This window comes from Triturus cristatus, chromosome 1_2 (genome assembly GCF_964204655.1).
Source record: "Triturus cristatus chromosome 1_2, aTriCri1.1, whole genome shotgun sequence".
NCBI classification, from domain to species: Eukaryota; Metazoa; Chordata; class Amphibia; order Caudata; family Salamandridae; genus Triturus; species Triturus cristatus.
In genome coordinates this window covers 993,765,660-993,786,013 of record NC_140580.1, presented here as the reverse complement: position 1 = coordinate 993,786,013, position 20,354 = coordinate 993,765,660, and positions in this window count along the sequence as shown.

Genomic DNA, 20,354 nt, shown 5'->3' with positions numbered 1-20,354 from the left:
CAGGTTTGGTGGAAGGGTACAATGGCACCCTGAAGCTGAAGCTTGCGAAAATTCAAGCTTCCACTGGTCTCTCTTGGCCAGAAGCACTGCCTCTAGCTTTACTGTCCACCAGAGCGACTGTACACTCTCGAGTAGGGCTTAGCCCATATGAGATTGTGTTCGGCCGCCCTGCTAATGTTTGGGGAGTCCCTAGGCCAAGGGAATTCAGACAAATAGAATACCCAATGTTGATTGATTACCTTCATGATCTGACTGCTAAACTGCCGGAGAGTCCAGGCCATACGTTGAAACCCGGTGACCAGGTAGTGGTGCGGAACTTTGAACGCACCCGAAACCTTCAGCCAAGATTCGTAGGCCCGTTCCAGGTCCTCCTTGTAACCAGAACTGCAGTACGCCTGGCTGGCAGGAAAAATTGGGTGCATGCCAGCCACACAAAGTGTGTCCCTCTTCCACTTCCCTATGACAACTGGGTTAGACAGGGAATTGGTGTATCCGAGACAGAACCTGTTCCTAGGCACATCCCTTTCAGTGATGCAGAGTACCTAACGGACCATCCACGAACTGAAACGCAGAACTTTGACACCTCAGCAGAAACCGTTCCTTTGAATTCTGAACCAAGTATTGCACAAAGTGAACACTTGTCACCTGTGGAGTCGAACATTTCTAAACCTGTGGACCAGCTATTTCAAGACCAAACAAGACCTGGAAAATACAGATATAATCTACGTTCTCATGTGATGAACTGATGACATTGCATTATTACATTTCCGTTTGATAACTGTAAAACTGTTTTGATCGCATTGCATCCCGTACAGTCAGGAAGTTTGCTTTTATTTTTGCTATCCTTTTGCCTTGCCGTCTGGGTTACCGTAGGGTCATAACGTGTGCCTTGTTTTAATTTACAGGGAATCAGACATTAGGTCGGTTTCTTCTGTTTGTCTTGGGAACTCCCAGGATAGACAGAGGTAAGTTTCTAACAGGTACAAACCATCCGTTGCGAACGGTTGTAGAAGATGGAGCTCCCTGAATTACGACGGGTTAAAGTCATAAATGTGCACAAGACAAAATTATATGACATATTGTACAGTAAATGTTTCCTAATGCAATGTGCCCTGACACTTCTGATTGTTTTTATAACTCTAGTAGGCGGAATTATTTTTGGTATTCAATTGATCTTTGCACCTGTTACGTCTACAGTATCTCCCCATATCTCTGTTTCCCCGACTATTGGTTCTATTCATTCTTTTCATCCTTTTCCTGCCCACGAGCAAGCTCGACGCTCTGAGTTTATAAATAACACTTTCATTCAGCTCTTGCACCAACATCAACTAGTGGTTAACACAACAAACTGCTGGGTATGTGGCCTGATACCACATACCATGGACAAGGGCATCCCTTATTTGGTTCTGCCTTTCAGTTATAATGGATCATTCAAGGCATTTCAGACCATGTTCGCCTATGCTCTAGAGACCTACCCTCCACGACCTCCGCGTTCCACCCGGTATAACTCTGCTAATAGAGCCTTGGTAAAAGGAATCACTGATATGGTGAGAGATGTCACTAATACTCCGTACATTCCCAAGGATGAGTTGCGAGTTTACATGGGGTGGAACATTACAGAATATGGCATCACTCTGGGTGAGAACAAACGTAAGAGCTCAACTCCGATCTGGGTCGTACCCCACCAAGGTCAGGTCTGTTTGCAAGGAAATGGGAGGAATCCGAAAGCTCGACTAGGGAAGAGTGACTGTATTGAAACGTACGTGTTCCCGTCACAATCTTCCCCTGCATTCTTAGCCGCTAAGGGTACCTATTTTGTTTGTCAAGACAGAGCATATACATGGCTGCCCGCTGACTTCTCAGGCTCATGTTATATCGCTCAACTGTTACCTCCAACATACACTGCTGCACCGGATTATCACAAAACGAGAGTTGTGAGAGGTGTATTCAGTAAAGAGGATACTGCTGGCCAAGAAGCAGGAGACTTTTTCAAAGGGTTTCCTCCCGTTCTGGGGGCCTATGGTCAACAGTAGAAACCTGCGTCAACTAACACGAGTAGTTGAATCCACCATTATCGAAACTACAGGTGCCCTTAGTAACCTGACAGCTGAGCTTCAAGCGGATCGCCTCATGACGTTACAGAACCGTATGGTTCTTGATGTGTTACTTGCAGATCGAGGTGGGGTATGCAAAATGATCCAATCAAGTTGCTGCGTTTTTATCCCAGATAATGCGCCAACAGTATACAAGGCCATCTCTAAGTTACACAAAATCTCCGACTCCATTCACGTAGAGGAAGGTGACTGGTCACTTATGGGATGGTTCTGGAATCTGTTATCTGCATGGGGGTGGAAGGTTCTAATGGTCATCGGTGTTACGTTAGTATTTTTATTTTCGTGCTGTCTCATTATTCAGTGTGGCCCTGCCTTATGTAACGTTTGTGTTTCATCGTGTGTAAGGAGACCACCTGTTTTCGGAGATGCATCACGAGATAAAGTAATGCTACAACAACATATCAGTGACCTAATGAACATAGAAATGGACTCTGATATAGAGTGAGTTATTGCCTATGTAAGGGCAAAAGGACGGTCTGAGGTTCAGGTGCGATCCGAACCCGTGAATTCGGTATCATAGTACTGACACGATTTTGGTACCAATGAACCGCAAATGATCCATTGTATACGTGACAGTGTTTTTGCTGCGCAACTAGCACAAATTCACTGGAAACTAGGGCATTTTCTCTAAAAGTCACGGCATCCATTTTAGTTACGGCATCCATCTTGTTTCTTGCCCTTACATAGTCAATGAACGGACGATGACCCCGGCAAGATCACCTTGTTAAGGATACGTAAGCTCGAGCCCGAGAAAGGCTGACGCTGCATGACTCGGCAGAATCAAGCTGCCTCCCTTGCCTGAGGCCAGTCCTGCTATACTGGTTCTCATGTCCGTTGTCCTGACTGAAAGGCCGAAGACGATTGCCCTGCCCGTTTATGATCCATAAACACCTCTTATCCTACATTTCAATCCTTTGCACCTGGCACTGCTCCTTTCCTTCTGGGCTTTTACAATGGGGAGGTTACGATTTTTATGGTGGGGAGGATCGGGCGAAGAATGAAAAACTGTCGAGAGGACCTGATCGAATACCGAAAACCTACAACTAATCATTGTTTGATATTTATTTATTGTCTGTTTGGGATACCGGGTTGGGCATGAGAAATATTTGTGTAATGTTGCCCCGAGACATTTTTCTTGTATTTAAGAAGCGACCCACTTAATGCAATTCGAACAGTCTCCTAGATTCTGCCTCTGTGTGGTTCCTATGATTTCTGTATCCCTGCAGTAAATAAACCTTGGTCTTTGACGCCGCCATCGAGAAGCCCGTGTCTCTGTTTGTTTGTGCACCGGGACAGGGGGAACTCAGGGGTCTTCGGGTGTTGTTTCCCTGACACCTCTGGACTCTTAAAAGTCCAGAACCTCACCGGAAGACCCCAATACGGAGCATCGGAAACCGAAAGGATAAGCAAAGGGCCAACCGACCCAACCCCAAAAACCCCAACCAAGAAGGGGCCCAGGGAACGGCACCAAAGCAAGCCAAGCCACCAAGAGAGCCACAACCGGCAACCAACACAAAGGCCACAGCGCACCAGCCAGGCGCAAAAGAGCAGCACAGGAAAGGACACAGGACCAACCCGGCATCCAAACCAGCAGGGCCAGAACCACCGGCCATCAAGAGGCCAAAAAGAGGCCCAAAAGCACCAGAGAACGAGCGGCCAGGGAAGAACCCAGGCAGGGACCCAGGCAGCGAGACTGCAAAGGGAGGCCAAAACAAGGACCGTAAGAGAGCAAACGCCACAGAGGCAGAGCCGAGGCCCCAGCCGCACCCCGGAACACCCCAGGCACCCCCAAACCAAAGGAGAGGAGCCCGGAGAAACCAAAGGCACAGAACCTCCGGAGGGAGAGGGAACAGACCCAAAAGGTCAGAAGAATCCACGCAGAACCAGTAAGAGCAACGGCCAGAGACACAACAGGCCGAAAGAAGACCCACAATAGCGGGAAACGCAGAAGCCCAAGGACAGGCCCACAAGGGGAAAACCACAGCCCCAGGGCCCAGGCAAAGCCAACCACTAGCACAAGGCCGAAAAGGGAAGCGGGGACTCAGCAACGCGTCCCACACAACAGGGGAGGCCGACACCAGACCACAACCGGCAGCCCCACCAACAAAGCCACCGGCCAAGCCCAAGAGAAGGTACGTCGAGGAGGACACCGGGAACAGCACCCCCAAGCAGGAAAGAAGGACACAGGGCAGCCCGAACCCACAGACAGGGAGGGGCACAGAAGCAGCGCACCCAAGAAACCAAGAAACCACCCAGGCAGAAGCCAAGGAAGACCCACAACACCCAGCCACCACAGGAGGCAAAATGAGCGGCATCGAGAGGCAAAGGACCCCAAGCCACAAATAAGAGACACAAGAGGGGAAAAGGAAACCACAACAGGAAACCGAACCCCACCAGCCAACCCAGCGCAACACAACACAGTACCAGGCAAGAGGCAATCCGCAACAACAGCCAGAAAGCCCATCAGGGGCCCCACCAGGACAGCCCTGGAGCCAACCGTCAACCAAGGACAAGGCCAAACAGGACAGAGGGAGGTCACAACATAACCCCCACCCCCCCCACCCGCCCCACCCCCCCGGGAACCCAAGAAACAGGGAGTCCGGAAGCACCAAGAACCCCAACTCAGGACGCAAGTAGCGACCCAGCCAAACCCATGCAGGGTCCAAGCGCAGGAGCAGAGGAGTCGCAGATGGGGGAACATCGGGGAGTGGCAGAGCCACCACCCCGACCCACAACCAGCACGAACCCCACCCACAGGGAACCCGCCGGGGAAGGAGCCCACCAGTCCGGGCAGGAGGGCACACCGGAGGGCAGGACGGGAGCGACGCAAGGGCACCGGCGCGCCCAGCCGCAACACCCAGAATGACCAGGCTCCAGCAGAGAGAAAAGGCCACAGGCCAGGAAACCCCACACAGTGAAGCCCAGAGCACCGGCCAGGCACAGGGGGGCATAAGAAACAAGGCACCCCAAGCACGGGCCACGCCAAAACCCCCGGAAGAACGCAAGAAGCACCCAGCACCAGGAGTCGCAGGCAGGCACCCAGACAGGCACGCACCAGGCCCGAATCCACAAGAACAGGCATGAACCAACAGGGCAAACAGGAGGATGAAGCCGGGCAACCGGCAACCAAGGTGGACATCCAACCAGGCACCAACCAGGGGGAACAAAAGCACGCAGGGCAGGAAGGCCGGAAGCCCACAGGCCAAAGGAACGAACCTAGGCCGAACCTCACCCAAACACGAAGAAGCCCCCGGGAGCAGACGCGCGCACAGGGGAACGGGCGGATGGCCACAGCACCCACCAGCCCCGGCACACCCCCAGCAGTGGAAAACAGGAGCCAAGGCCGCAAGCCATCACAGCAGAAGAGCACAGCCTGGGAAAAAAAAGAAACCCGCTACACAGCACCCACCAGGGGGAAAGGCCAACACCATCAAACAGAGACTGACCCCCAACTCCAACGACCAGACGCCATCCAGCAACAAGCGCTGAGCAAGTGGAAAACAAGGAGGCCAGGGAACCCACAACCAGAGGAGGAACCCCCCCCCCCGCAGCATCAGGAAGCAAGGCAGAGACAGAGTGCAGAAACTCACGCAATGCCCCCAACCCAGCAAGCAGGAACAGGGAGCGCCACAAGCCAGCATGGAAAGACCCCAACAGGAACCAACCAGCAGACGGTGAGACCAGAGGATTCCAGGTCCCAGAGCACCAGAAGCGCCAGCAAGCAAGGCGAGAATATCACCGAAGCAGCCGCGCAGGTCCCCCAGCCAAGACTGCCGAAGCAGCCCACCGCGCACAGCCAGAACCAGCCAGGCAAGCACAGACAACATAGCCAGAGGAACAAGGAAAAAAAGAGGAGCCGCTATGCGGTACTCACCCCAGGGGCAGGAAAAGCACCCCAACAAGCGCCCTGCCCCCAAGAACCAGCCCAGGCGCCCTCCAAGACACCAGCGCTGGGCGATGAAGAGGATTGCAGCAACCGGCCAGAGACCGAACCCCCATCAAGGTCCGCCCATATCCAACATCAGCAGGGGCTACCGGGAGGAAGGAAGGCGAGCAGCACCTCATCAAACCAGGCAGGGAGACCAGGAGCACCGCCCGGCGCAGCCCCTGGACCCCCAGAACAGCCACATCAGCGCGTCTTCCCGCCAGGCCAAGCCGTAGGAAGACGCGCGCTGCAATCCGGAAGAATCCGGAGATCCGGCGCCCCAGCCGCAAAGGGCCGGGCGCCAATCAACGCGACTCCCAGCAAGCCCGGCAGGCCAGGTGACGCGGAAACAGGACGTCGAGGACAGCCCAGCAGCCCACGAGACATCCAAGGAAGAAACGCATAGGTAAGTAACAGCACGTCCCATTCTGTCGGAAGACAGAAAAAAAGAACAGGCTGCATGCTGGGCTGGTACCGCTTATGTACTCCCAGCGGGAGGGAGTGGGTTAGGTATCCGGAGGGACCTGGGGGTAATGAACAGATTAAGGAATGTAACCCAGGGAGGTCCCTGCATTCTAGCAATGCTAGACTTATTGCTGTTTCTAATTTTCAAAGACAATTGAGGAGAGGCTCTTCCTTCACTGTTAACCCCTTCTGTGCCACGCCCTTTCCCCCTCCTGTGCCGGGCGTTACATTAGTGGGTGGGGTTCATGACGAGACTATCTCGTCACGGGCACAGAAGAGGTTAAAGTGACAGGTATGTGGAATCAGCTGCCTGAACACCTCGTAGGAAAATAAATTTAAAAAGGAGCTGAAAACACTCTTATTCAGACTTCAGCGAAGGCAGGATTCCGGCAGTTCTCTGCTCTATTCCCTGTTCATTGCCCAAAAGTGCTGGGACACTCTTTCTAAGTAGCTGTGCACTATAGAAGAATCCTTCAATCATTCATTCATCCATTCATTGTTTTATGCAAGATTTTGGTATATTTTTAAGGAGACCTAAATATATTGGGTCTGATTCACAAACGTAACTTACTGTTTTGAGTAGTTCCCAAAAACTGAGTGTAAATTACTACTAAAAAAGAGTAGTGGGCTCTACACGACACATGAACTGCAAAACCCTGCCTGAGAAAATAATGGAGGTAGGTTTTTAAACCCCATAGGAAATAATGTTAAATTAAATTACATTATTTAAAATAGTTAAACATATAAAGAAATGTCATTATATATATATATATATATTCACTGAAAAAACCATAGGTTTCACACATGTTATAGTTAGCTGGAAATTTTACTGATAAAAAACCAATGAAATTCCCCCGTTATAGTTACTGTAGGCAACTATAACTCACGCGACCGCAATCCTCTGCTGATGCTAATACTGTATTTAGACACTTATTTGCCCATGTCTTCTTCCATTAAATTTTAGCTATACATATATTACAAATTTTTTTTTTTCATAAAGACACATATGTCATCAGCAGAGGATTACGGTCGCGTGAGTTATAGTTGCCTACAGTAACTATAACGGGGGAATTTCATTGGTTTTTTATCAGTAAAATTTCCAGCTAACTATAACATGTGTGAAACCTATCGTTTTTTCAGTGAATTAGCAAGGTTTTTTGAATGCTAATTCCTAACTATAACGTGTGTGAAACCTATGGTTTTTTCAGTGAATTTGTACGTTTTTTTAAATGCTAAGTTACTTTACGCCATTCGTGGCGTGTGCACCCACTTAACGCAGTTCGTTCCGTGCGTGCACGGTGCGCTTCGCGCACGGTGCGCGCACAGTGAGCACGCGGTGCGCTTCGCGCACCGCGCGCCCACTTTACGCAGTTAGTGCCGTACACGCAAGGTGGGCACGTTACGCACCGTGCGCACATGGAGGACATATTATGGGCTTCCTTGTGATAGGTAATCTGTTAAATTTAATTTGTAAGTGATGACAATAATATGAGAGAGTGTGTTTTTTTTTTTTTTTTAAATATTTTTTAGCGTAAGCGCACGGTACGCGTACGGTAAGCGTAATCGGCGAAATTTTCAAAAAATAAAAATTTACCGTTTTTGGCCTTGGGGGATCTTTGAGGACTCAACTAACATGGCTATGTGCATGGGCGCTATCTAAACAGCCCCTTTATATGTTTTTTGCCTTTGTTTACAGCCCCTCCCTCACAGTGCGAGAGAGAAAATGGCGGCCGCCGCTTCCTGGTTTCGACCGATTCGAATGTTTACTTAGATGTAACAGCCAATCAGAATCGCGCTCGCGCACGTCACCGTACGCGTACGGTAAGCGTACCGTAAGCGCACCGTAAGCTGGCTCAGATATATATATTGATTTAAAGGCTCTTTTCTCAGAATCTACTGAACAGATTTACACCAAACCAACAAAAGGCACTTCCTTGACCTGAGGACTACCTCTCTGCCAAATGTCAAGTAATTCTGTTCAGCCGTTCGGGCTGTAGCTGTGTCTAAAGGTCCTATGGAAAAATGCATGGGAAAAACGCGTTTTGGGACCCCCCTTTTATCTCAGCCCCCGCTTGACGAATCCCCCCGAGACTTTCAGGGTAGGAGCGGAGCGTAGCGCCCCACCTATTTTGAAAAATTTGCGAGGATTCGTCAACCGGCGCCAAAGTTATTCAAAATAGAATGTTGAGGATTTCCTATGGAAACGTGGTCCTAACTATAACTACCTACTGGCGACCGCCAGTAGGTAATATATATATATATATATATCAACATTCTATTTTGAATAACTTTGGCGCCGGTTGACGAATCCTCGCAAATTTTTCAAAATAGGTGGGGCGCTACGCTCCGCTCCTACCCTGAAAGTCTCGGGGGGATTCGTCAAGCGGGGGCTGAGATAAAAGGGGGTCCCAAAACGCGTTTTTCCCATGCATTTTTCCATAGGACCTTTAGACAGCTACAGCCCGAACGGCTGAACAGAATTACTTGAAATTTGGCAGAGAGGTAGCCATAAGGTCAAGGGAGTGCCTTTTGCAGGTCTGGTGTAAATCTGTTCAGTATTTCCGGAGAAAATAGCATTTAAAAGCATATATATATCTATATGCGCGCAGGGTGCGCGCACCGTGCGAGCACCGTGCGAGCACCCTAAAGGTGCGCGAGCGTAATTCTGATTGGTGGTTACATGTTAGTCAACGTTCGAATCGGTCGAAATCAGGAAGTGTCGGCCGCCATTTTGTTTGTTTTCAGTGCGAGAGTGAAAAAGGAAGGTGGCGAACGTGAAAAGGGGGCAGGGTAGAGAGTTCCTGACCCCCTAGCCTTTGTCAGGGGATCCCTGAAGGACCCCGAAGGCAAAAAAAATAATTTTTTTTTAAAAATCGCGGGGGTGCGCGCACAGTGCGCGCACCCTGAAAAACACCAAAAAAAAAGATTTTTTTTTTACAAAAAAAAAATAATAATTCGCAGGGTGAAAACCAAAAAAAAAAAAGAATCATTTTTAATACGTAGTTTATTGTAAAATAAATATATAAAAAAATAATACATAAATAAATTAGCATTTAAAAAACCGTACAAATTCACTGAAAAAACCATAGGTTTCACACACGTTATAGTTAGGAATTAGCATTTAAAAAACCTTGCAAATTCACTTAAAAAACCATAGGTTTCACACTTGTTATAGTTAGCTGGACATTTCACTCATAAAAAACCAATGAAATTCCCCCGTTATAGTTACTGCAGGCAACTATAACTCACGCGACCGCAATCCTCTGCTGATGACGTCAGATATTACATCACTGATGACATATGTGTCTTTCTGAAAAATAAATATTTGTAATATATGTATAGCTAAAGATTAATGGAAGAAGACATGGGTAAATAAGTGTCTAAATACAGTATTAGCATCAGCAGAGGATTACGGTCGCGTGAGTTATAGTTGCCTGCAGTAACTATAACGGGGGAATTTCATTGGTTTTTTATGAGTGAAATGTCCAGCTAACTATAACAAGTGTGAAACCTATGGTTTTTTAAGTGAATATATATATATATATATATATATATATATATTACCTACTGGCGGTCGCCAGTAGGTAGTTATAGTTAGGACCCCTTTTCCATAGGAAATCCGCAACATTCTATTTTGAATAACTTTGGCGCCGGTCGATGAATCCTCGCAAATTTCTCAAAATAGGTGGGGCGCTACGCTCCGCTCCTACCCTGAAAGTCTCGGGGGGATTCGTCAAGCGGGGGCTGAGATAATACGGGGGGTCCCAAAACGCGTTTTTCCCATGCATTTTTCCATAGGACCTTTAGAACGAGCTACAGCCCGAACGGCTGAACAGAATTACTAGACATTTGGCAGAGAGGTAGCCATGAGGTCAAGGAAGTGCCTTTTGCAGGTCTGGTGTAAATCTGTTCAGTATTTCCTGAGTAAATAGCATTTAAAAGCATATATATATGTGGGCGGAGCCTAACCACACATCTCATCCTGAGATCTGATTGGCTGTCAGCACTTCATCCAAGAAGTGTTGGCAGCCATCTTGGGACAAATATACATGATAGCACCTCATTAAAAAGCATTGCAGTTAATAGAAGGTTTTAAGACTTTAGTTACATTATAAATCATTTGTTGATGGTACCATACTCATTTTAGGAATTGTGGTATGTTCTAAGGTGATTTCACCATGTGAAAAAGCCTTCTGCTGGGATATCATGATTGAGAGAAAAATATTTTCTCATGCTTTTACCACAGAGGTTTGGAAGGTGATCTATAGGCTAAACTGAGAGCTTATTTTTTGTAAATTCACATTATCTTTCTCAGTCATGTGAGAATGAAGTCTGATATTCTCAGTAAAACATGTACATCCAACAAGGGCAGAGACTGTCAGTTGATTCCTTTGTGTTCTACTGCAGCTTCCCAGAGTGTTCCAAAGAACTACTAGAGCGCTAACAGTCCTACTTATGATAAACGTATGGCACACCTGAAGCCATCTTGCTTGGATTAAAGTGGTAACTCTTAAAACATTTAATTTAAAAAGGAACAAAATGAGGGGGTTCATTTTTCCATAAAAAGTATGATTAGTGCTGCAGAAAGAAAAATTAGGGCACATTTTGAGTGACTTCTCAAATCCTCTTATATTTCATTAAAAAATTCTGACATGCAGACTGAAACATGCACTTTCAATACCAGCAGCAGTTTTCCCTGGTGAGCAGTAGCTTTACTACAGTGATCTAATGAGCAAAAAGAGTGCTAACATTCTGAATTTATGGCAAATGTGTGACACATCTGAATGCCTTCTTGATGGAATCAAAGTAAAAAACTGAAAATATTTCCTACTGAGGAGACTGCAGTAAATGAGGAAATTAGGAAACTTCATAACAAATAAGTCTCCCAAGATGGCCACCAGAGACAAAAGAGCCCAAATGTAGCCCAAATATCACCCAGATGTAGCCCAAGTATAGCCCAATGACAGAATGTCCCAGAATGTTCTTAAAAACAACTAGAGCGCTTACTGTCTTCATTATGACAAAAGTATGGCACACCTGAAGCCATCTTGATTGGAATAAACTGGTAACACTTAAAACATTTAATTTAAAAAGGAACACAATGAGGAGGTTCATTTTGCCATAGAAATTATGATTAATACTGAAGAAAATGAGGGCACATTTTGAGTGACTTCTCAAATCCTCTTCTATTTCATTAAAAAATTCTGACATGCAGAATGAAACATGCACTTTTAATACCAGGAGCAGACTTCCATGGTGGAGTAGTTTTACTACAGTGATCTAATGAGCAACTAGAGTGCTAACATTCAGAATTTATGGCAAATGTGTGACATATCTGAATACCTTCATGATGGAATCAAAGTAAAAAACTGAAAGCATTTCCTACTGAGGAGACTGCAGTACATGAGGAAATTAGGAAACTTCATAACAAATAAATCTCCCAAGATGGCCACCGGAGACAAAAGAGCCCAAATGTAGCCCAAAATCAACCAGATGTAGCCCAAATATAGCCCAATGACAGAAGTGTGCAAAACACTTATTATTTTGTGTTTTTGCAGTGTTATATAGTGCAGACTTGTCAGGTATTGGAGTGCTTTACATGAGCATTGGTTACATCACACAAGAACAAATTCATTTTGGTTGTAGACATGGGGAGACTAAGTGATTTGACCAGAATCACAGAATGTCGAGCTGAAGCAGAAACTTCAACCTGGTTCCCCAGTTGCAAAGTCTGCAGTTCTGGAAGTAACACCACATCCTCTCCCCTAAGTGCAACATTTAATCAAGTGGTCAACTGGATAAAAAAACATAAAGATAACAAATAATTTAAAAGTGCTTTGTCGCTATTTGAAAACTCAGCAAATATGTCCTTATTTTAGTCTTTTAGAGCACTAACCATAATTTTGATGCCAATAAGACCCTCTCATATATGTAATTTCTAAAGGAAATGCTCTAGGTATTACAGTTTTGATTACATCAAGATGATGTCAGGCGTTCCACACTTTTGTAATAAATATAGAATGTTAGCAATCTAGTTGTTCATTAGGATACTGTTGAGAGGCAGAGGCCAGGGGCACGGACTCTGAAAATTGAAGGCAGGTAGGAGGGTGCAAAGGCAACAATTTAACCACACTGAGCAGGCAGGAAGGGCCGTGGAAGCACAACAGACTATGGAGGGCAGTGGAAAGGGGGGCAGGGGCAACAAACCAACAATACAGGACTTGCAAGAGAGGCTGTTGGAGGGAAGATCTATTACGGGTCAAGGAAGCTAGGGGCGGTCCCCAGATCCCCGGGAGCCACCACAGAACTGAGCAGGAGAGTGAGTCAGGGACAAAAGGGGCACCTTAATTTGAGCCGGGGTGCCTAGGAACGCTTGCTCCAAAAATGAAGAAAACAGACATATGAGACATGGAATTGGAGGCAGAATACAATGGCAGTTTAATGAGAAGATGCAACTTCAAAGAAACTGCAGAATAGAGACATAAAGTACAAAAAACAGAATCCAGATAATCATACAGCTGTCATAATATTCTCTGTATCTCAATTAATGTACTGACAGAGAGAGAGAGAAAACACATCTATAAATGCATCATGAGAAACAAGTTACACCAAGGAAAATGTTACCTAGGAACACTCACGTTTACTCTTAGAGCAAGCATTCCTGCAATTACAATACAAAATCTTTTAAATGCAAAAGTAAAGAGAACAATGGTTAAACATAACATGACATTTCATATAGGTAAAATAGAATAAGATACTTCAAGCAAAGCAGAGCAAGACATTTTAAGCAAAGGAAGACAAGAGCTCCCAGCTCTTGGGGAAAACCTGCACTGCCTGTTAACCTACATACAGACGGCGAGGTAGTCCGTCGATATCTGTGGGTGCTCCCTTTTTATATCATTTTGTGGGCTCCTTTGCACGCTACATCTACCTACGTATGCTACCCAAAAGCTTCGACTGCAGATTTTACCAGACATTTCATCATTTACCCACTTAATGCTGACAATGGACTGGGTGAAAAGGTCAGTCTCTCAGGCCAATCGCTTATCGTAAGTTCCATAGAGCAAGCAGAAAATAATGGGTATTGTACGGGAATTCAATATATTCATGTATAAAATCTCCTCAGTTCTCCTAACTTGACGCTCTGCGGTTGCCACTTCCTTAAAAGCGGGAAACCTGCCCAGGAAGCAAGTACCAGTCCAGGATGCAGCCTACTGTATGTCGACAGCTTCAGGGGGATGTTGAACTTTGATACCGAGCACGGAGCACTCGGGTAGGGTGGGGGCTACTAGTTTGGATCAGAAGGCCTCGCAGACCTGCCTTCAGACTGCTATACACTAAAATTGCAGAGCTATGGTCAATTTAACAAAGAGGCCTACATATTGAACAGAAGGGCCTACACAGGGGTTTTATGCTGGCTGAGTGGTAAGGATGTCTCAGGATAATTATATAGCAATACAGGACCCGCTGGTCAATTTAATACGGCCTACAAATGCAGCTGGCAGGGCAAGGACAAGGGTCTCATACTTCAGGTGTGGACAGAACGGGCCAGGGGCCCCCTGTGATACAAAATCTACCCTCCTTCAAGGCTGTGGCAATGTAATAGACCATTGTGGGCAGAAGGAAGAGGCAATGGTAGTACAACCATACATGCCAACAGACCCGATTCAGCCAGGAAACGTCCAATGTTTTTAAGCTCAAATGGGCTTTATTTTATCTGTCTCCTGTCTACAATATCCTCTTTTTCAATGTAACTCAAAGGGGAAAATCAATACCCCAGTTTTTTTTCAAAATCTCCCTCTTACCAAGTTCAAAATGTTCGCAAGTATGGTACATTGGATCATGGAAGGAAATGGGATAGGGACATGGACTTGGATAACAGAGGACAGGAGGGACATGGAGAGGTGCACCAAACTGACCCTGCAGGGCAGGCATCAGGGTTTGCAGCAGCACAATACACCACACAGGGCATGGAGGACGGGAGTGCAGCACAACAATCCATAGAAAGCAAGAGGGAGGGGACAGGACCATGCACATGGACAACAGAGAACAGAGGGGCAAGAGGCAATGGTAGCTAGCTGACCATAATGGACAGACAGGAGAGAAAGCTACAGCATAACAGACCATAAAGGGCAGGAGGGACGGATCAGGGGCATTACAATGGAACAGACAAGCCAGGAGGGAGGGAGTAGGGCTGGGGGCAAGGGGGCAGGGCAGGAGCAGCAAGATAGCCATGGAGGTCAGGCAGGATGGGCACTAGAAGCAAGACACACCATGAAGAGCAACAGTGAGACTGTGATGGCATACACACAGACCATGGAGGGAAGGTGGGAGGGGGTCAGGGGCAGCTAACTGACCACACAGGGAAGGTGGGAGGGGCCATGGCAGCACAGAAGACCATGCATGGCAAGTGGGAGGGTTAGTGGCAGCACAATGGCTATGATGGGCAAGAAGGAGGGTGGAGGGGCATGCACAAAGGACAATGGAGGATAGAAGGGAGGGTCAGGACCTGTGCACAGACAAGAAAGTTCAGGGGAAGGGACCTCACAACAGACCACACGGGGCAGGCAGGAGGAGCAGTTGCAGCACAACAGACCAGGGAGGGCAGAAGGGTGTGGCAGTACAATGGACCATGTAGGACAGGAGGAAGAGGATAGGGGCATGGCATGTGGACAGGCAGGGTGGAGGTGGCAGGGACAGGTTACAGTCATCTGACAATGCTAGGCAGGTGGGAGGGGAGTGGCAGCTCAACAGAACACTCAGAGTAGATAGGAGTGGCAGGTCCATGGGACATGTTGGGCAAAAAGGATGGAGCAGGGGCATGCACAAAGACATCGGAGGGCAGGGGGAAGGAGAATAGGGGCAGCAAGCTAAGCACAGAGTTTAAGCAGGAGGTCAATGATGGGGCATAGAATTGGGCAATGGAGGGCAGGAGGACTGGACTGGTACATCATACTAAATTGAGGGCAGTGGCAGCACATCAGACCATGCATGGCAGGAGGGAGGAGGCTAGTCCATGGATTCACACAACAGAGGATAGGGAGGAAGGGGATGGGGCAGCAAGCTAACTGTTCAGAGAAGGCGGGTATTAGGAACTTTATTGTTTTTAAATCATTGTGTCTGTGCGAACTACTTAAAATATGAACAAGTATGCAGCATAATCTCACTTTTATTCAGGAAGAAGAGGACGTTTGTGACTGTGACTCCGGGCTCACTTGGCAGAAACACCCCCTGACCCTCCACCCCCTATCGCAAAATGTAATGCCCGTGAAAAGGGTAGGTGAACACAGTGTTATATAGAACATAGTCCTGAGAGCACGATTGAAAATGAAAACTAGATATAGTGTATGGTATAAACTATGCACCAAAAAGTGTGATATAAGATGAACCGGGCGTGAAATATAATTTGCAATACATTGTGCGCAATGACAGATTCATTGGAGAGCGCGAGATAGCACAGGCACTAGCGCGTGCTATGCGATATGCGCCTTGGAGTGTAATATGCACAGGGCAGTGTTGTGTAACCTAACTAGTCTCTAAAGTTGTAATATAAAATATGTGCTGGGGAGTGTAACGTTGCATATGCACTGTGACAAATATATGGATCCCAGATTGTAATATGTATGGCATAGCACTGTGCGTTATAACATAGGCATCGAGAAAGGCATGTTAGATGGGGCAAGAAAACCCGTGCGAAGACAAGTGTGACATGACATATTCACGGGGTGGTGTTACAGTGCACATGGGCTAGAGAGTGTCATAGCATATGCACTAGCTAGTGGAATACAACACAGAGGTGTGTGGCACTCGGCAGGCAATGGTGGGTGTAACACAGCATTGGGCTCTGTCAGGAGCACGCTGTGACTCTCAAGTGATGTTCGTCCCCTTTCCAGAGAGTAAAATAAAAAGTATTACACATCCGGCAGTGGATGTGTGTTTTATTAACCGTGAGGGGGGTTTCTTGCATAGTTTTGGTCGAATTTTTGTCGAATCCCCTTTGAATGGCTTGGTGTGCATGTGTATTAAATGTGCCCGTCAATAGCTACCCATGTTTGTATAAATAAACGACACGGGTGTCTACCAGGATTAGGCACGGTAGGGCATCAGACATGTCAGAGCTTCACTAGTGGTGTAAATACATTCCACGTGGATTCATTGCATGCATAGTCGCCTTTTAATGAATATCACGCAAATCATCATGGTGATAGGTACGTACGGTTTGTCCAGCATGTCCTAGGTGTGTCTATAAATATATATTTTTTAAAAATAATAAAAAACAGTGGCCGGCCCTGGGGATTGGGGTCAAAAAAATATAATTAGGAGACTGGCCCTGGGGGATGGGGTCATCAGGGCCAATAAATTAGAATAAGAAGGGGAACCAAACAGCCCCCCTTCTTAAAAAACTAAAATAAATAAAAGACTGGCATCGTGCCGGAGGCCATGCCCCCTCCGTGCAGCACTCTGCAAACGCGCCCCCAACAGGCATCTCCAGTATGCGCCAGGGAGCTGCGCTGCAGCCAGGTGTTCTGGGGCCAAGCCCCTTTTTACACCTCTCTGCAACGCAGCTCTGTGGCGCTTACTGGAGGTACCTAGTGGTCTAGTTTGACCCTAGGGACCCTTAGGATTCAGGGGGACTCTCAACTTAGAACAGCCACAGGGCGCGTTTACACAGTGGTGAAGGGAGGGGACGGGGCCTGAGGTGACGTGTGCAAACACGCACTATGGCATGTTTTAAATTGGGGATATAATTTCCCTTCAATACTGAGGGCCCCTGGGGGCTAACTAGCCCACCAAGTGCTTCCAGTAAGCGCCACTGAGCTGCATTGCAGAGAGGTGGTCCAGGCCGTGCCACTTTTTACACCTCTCTGCAACGCAGCTCTGTGGCACTTACTGGAGGTACCTAGTGGGCTAGTTGGACCCTAGGGACCCTCAGGATTCAAATGAACTTAATCTCCCAACTAAAAATGGACACAGGGCGTGTTTACACAGTGGTGAAGGGAGGGGACGGGGCCTGAGTTAATGTGTGCAAAAACGCCCTGTGGCCTGTTTTAAGAGGTAGATTTAATCCCCATGCCCTATTATACACTAGGGGCTTACAGAGGAGGTCATGCTAATCACAGGGGGACCCCAACGCATAATGTTCCCTAGTGTATGTAGGTGTTTTCACTGTATTCTAAGTGTCTTTTAACATAGCACTGGCTCTAGGACTGGTTAGTCAGACTCAGTTACCACCAGTATCCGTCTGAAAAAGTTGAGGGTACAGGATGATTTTGCAACAAGGCTTCTTTCTGCTCTTCTTTTTGTTCTTTCTGCACGTTATCCTTCTTCCTGCACTTATCTTCGTATTTGAGGACTTCTGTTGCTTCTTTCTGCACTTCTTTTGTTTCTTTCTGTGCATTTTTTCTTCTTTCTTCACATGTCCTATCTCTGTAGGCATAGTTAGAAATTAGCATTTAAAAAACCTTTGAAATTCACTGAAAAAACCATGGGTTTCACACACGTTATAGTTAGGAATTAGCATTTAAAAAACCTTAGAAATTCAATGAAAAAACCAAAGGTTTCACACATGTTATAGTTAGCTGGACATTTCACTCGTAAAAAACCATTGAAATTCCCCCGTTATAGTTAGTTCAGCTAACTATAACTCGCGCGCCCGCAATGCACTACTGATGACGTCACATATTACATCACTCATGACATGGTCACTGACATCACTCATGACATCACTGATGACATCTCAAATGACATCACTGATGACATCACTGATGACATCATCCAGTGATTGTGTGTTTTTATGAAAATTATATATTTTTTATATTTATGTATATCTCAAGGTCAAAGGAAGAATAAATGGGTATATAAGTGTCTAAATGGATACTTTTTTTGGAATTTTTTTTGTGTAACTGACTGTTTAAGTGTATCATAGTGAATACATGGCTTACTGAGTAATCTTTAAATATTTAAATATCTGTATCAGTTTCTTACTTTGTGTATAAGTGGCTGCATGGGTTGGTGAGTAGCTACATGAGTGTCTATATAGGTTATTAGTTGGTTTTTTATCACTATGAGTGTCTGAGTTTCTGTATGGTTCGGTGGGGGGTATTACTTAGTGCATAGGTGCATGAATGAGTGACTCACTGTTTGTATGTGTTGAATACAGCATGTGTGCAGGACTGTATGGGTGGATGAGTGTGTGCATGGGTGTGTTAGTGAGTGAATGACTGTCTCAATAGTGTCTTTATGAGTAACTACATATGTTTTAAACTAGTATATATGACTATTGGTGTATATAAGTGAGTATATGTGAGAGTGAGAGATTGGAAGAGTTCCTGTATGAATAAGTATGTGTTTCTATAAGTGATTGTTTAAAAGAGTAAGTATATGTAAGTTTCTGTAGAAGTAAGTGTGGTGGTGTGTGTATAACTGTATATGCAAGTAAATGGATGATTGATTCTTTATTAGCATGAGTGACTATGTGTGTGAGTTACTCTATGGATGAGTGGCATTGTGTAACGGGATGTACAGGTGTATGAGTACATATGATGAGTGAGTACATGTATGAGTGACTGTAGAGGACTGTTGGTGAATTACTGTATGTGTATGTGGTTCTTAGAATTACTGAATAGGTTGTTGTAACTGATATTGATATGTTCATTATTTTGAACATTTTAGTTTCTATTTTTGAATGTGTGTTTCAATGGTTATATTAGGGGGAGAGGAGGTCTGCCACTCTATCACAAGGATGATGTCATCAGTGATGTCATCAGTGATGTCATTTGAGATGTCATCAGTGATGTCATGAGTGATGTCAGTGACCATGTCATGAGTGATGTAATATGTGACGTCATCAGTAGTGCATTGCGGGCGCGCGAGTTATAGTTAGCTGAACTAACTATAACGGGGGAATTTCAATGGTTTTTTACGAGTGAAATGTCCAGCTAACTATAACATGTGTGAAACCTTTGGTTTTTTCATTGAATTTCTAAGGTTTTTTAAATGCTAATTCCTAACTATAACGTGTGTGAAACCCATGGTTTTTTCAGTGAATATATATATATATATATATATATATATATATATATATATATATATATATATTCCTTTGTAGCAATGTGATCCTTAGCCTTCCATGCGCTCCAAAGAACGGGTGCTCTGCGTAGGGGCCGGATCCTGGCCCAATTTAAATTTAACAAACAAGGGACGCGGCACTCAAGACTTGATTATTTTCAGAATTTAATCTCGTATCAACAGCTCAGCCTGACGCGTTTCAGCCTTCACTTGGCTTTTTTCACGGTAAGTGAGACATCATTGCTTTCCACCATTTATCCCATTTTTGCCTCAATGTGGCATTCTGGGAATTGTAGTGTGAATTATATTTACAAAAAAACAGCTTAACAGATAATTTTGCCCGTTTGCCATGCAATTCATAAATCATATGTCATTAACATTATGCATCCTGTAATGTTTTACACTAGATTTCACCTTTGACTGTTTTTATGGTATAGTACCAATCAGTTACGTTTGCCTCTTTACATTATGTGTATTGCCAGGACTATAGAGCGCAAGATAGAGAATCAAACACAAAAAAACAAAGCAAAAACAAGGATATAGTATCCATCCACTTCATATACAAGTCAATTATCAAGCTTATGTTAGTTATGTAAAACATTTTGTTGGGTCTAGTACCCCCATCAATATTTTTGTACCACCGCGCAAGCAATTGAAATCTTATGCGAAAAAGGCATTGTAAATCAATATATGGATATTAATTTCCTCAATCCAAATGTACAAAAAGTTTCTCATCAAAGTTCATCCCTCTCGGGTTTTTTGTCTTTAATCTTATGATTAAC